Source organism: Chinchilla lanigera, unplaced genomic scaffold, assembly GCF_000276665.1.
Source record: "Chinchilla lanigera isolate Chin_1 unplaced genomic scaffold, ChiLan1.0 scaffold00007, whole genome shotgun sequence".
NCBI classification, from domain to species: Eukaryota; Metazoa; Chordata; class Mammalia; order Rodentia; family Chinchillidae; genus Chinchilla; species Chinchilla lanigera.
The window spans coordinates 6,098,289-6,100,122 of NW_004955408.1; positions in this window are offsets into that span (position 1 = coordinate 6,098,289).

Here is a 1,834-nt window from a genome sequence, read left to right on the forward strand (position 1 = left end):
GACCTCTGGACCCACCATTTCCCGAAAGTCTTTGCTCTCTCCGTGCACCCTTGTTACATGGCTTCCTTCCCCATTGGATCACTATTACCTCAGCAGCTATACCTGTAATCTTATTGGTTGATAATGTCTACAACCCACACTGTACCCACGGGGGTTTTGCTCTATAAAATAGAGTGGGATCCCCAGGCAACACATTCAGGCCCCGTCCTGCCTGTCAGGAGCTGTATCTTTCCCTCTTAGTAAGTATCTTTCTACTCTTACCCTCCATCATTCCTAGAATTCATTTTGATTTTTAGAGAGTGTGAACTCAGCGTATCAGACACCTAACAGGTCGGGAGCTGTAATATTTCCCCTATCTCCTATGTGGAGGTTCTGATATCACCCCTGTAACAGCGTTACTATCTGAAGTGCTGCTGAGAGAATGAACAGATGGTACATGTGCTGTCTGCCAAGGCAGAATGCAGGCCCCGGGGAAGCAAGGCTCTACCCGTCTTCCTCCTGAGACCACGGGCTGGTAACGCCGAACACCGCAGGGGCCTCAGAAAGGTGGAGTAAGTGAACCTGACAGCGCCGACACTCACCCCATCACTCTCTCTCTCTCAGGATCCATGGAGACGACAAGGCTGGGATCACGCTGGGATCACCTCAGGACCTAACTGGCCAATCCCGCCTCCTCTCCCTCCCTTTATGTACGAAAGAACACCGGAAGCCCGCTGTTGCTCTCTTCTTTTATTCTTAGTGATTGTATTATTTTAGTAATCGCAAGTGTAAGATGGGGGAAAACAACTTCTCAGCTTAACATCTAACTACCCTGCTTAACGTGTAACTACCCTGCTATGTGGCTCCCTGCACCTAAGCCTATTTTTGGCCCTGCAGTGTCATGCTAGTGTGACAAACAAGCTTTGGAAGGGGACCAAGAGATGGAGGGAGTGGGAAGAAGGGATGAGGAGATGAAAAAATAATTAAAATGTGTCATGTACATGTACCAATTCCCCATAATGAGTGAAGCCATGTACTGCACACAAGTACTAATAAGAACTTTTTAATAAAGTGATGCAGACTTCCAATGAGCTAGAAGAGCAATTCTGTGATGACAGAAATGTTCTAGATCTGCCTTGTCCCACCAGTCGTGCTCAGCTATCAAGCACTTGAGATGTGGCCAGTATGATTGAAAAGCTGAACTTTAAATCCAAACAGTCACACACAGAGGGTGGCTGCCGCAGAGGACTGTGGGATGCTAGAATAATGCTAGGATCATACCGAATATACAGTGTATCCAGTACACCTAACATTAAACTCCCTCCAATGACTGACCAATACTGTAAGTAATACAGTAATGCTAGAATAATAATACCAGAATGGAAGCAGGAGGATCTTTGTGAGTTCGAGACCAGCCTGGGCTACAAAGTGAGCTCAAGACCAGCCTGAACTGCATAGCGAGACTCTGTCTCAAAAAAAAAAAAAAAATAATAATAATAGAATGCTCCTGTACACACTCATGATCTCTTACCCTCTTTCTCTGTTGCACCTATGGCATCTTGCAATTTATATTTAATTGCACCATTATTTAATATCTTATTCCCTGCAGTATACACTCCAAATGAAAAGGCTTTGTTTTGCCACAAGTGTGTCCCCAGTGCCTGGCATGGAACCTGATATAGAGCAGACAGGTATTAGGATGCTTACACTCTGCGTGCTACACTGTGTGTGCAGGTCTATGTATAAAGGCGGAGCACTGCTTGTATTTTTGCAGTCAGATACACCCATGTGTGTATGTATGTGCTGGGGTAATAAAGTGGCTAAAACTAAGACATACGCAAAATCACCCAAGAAG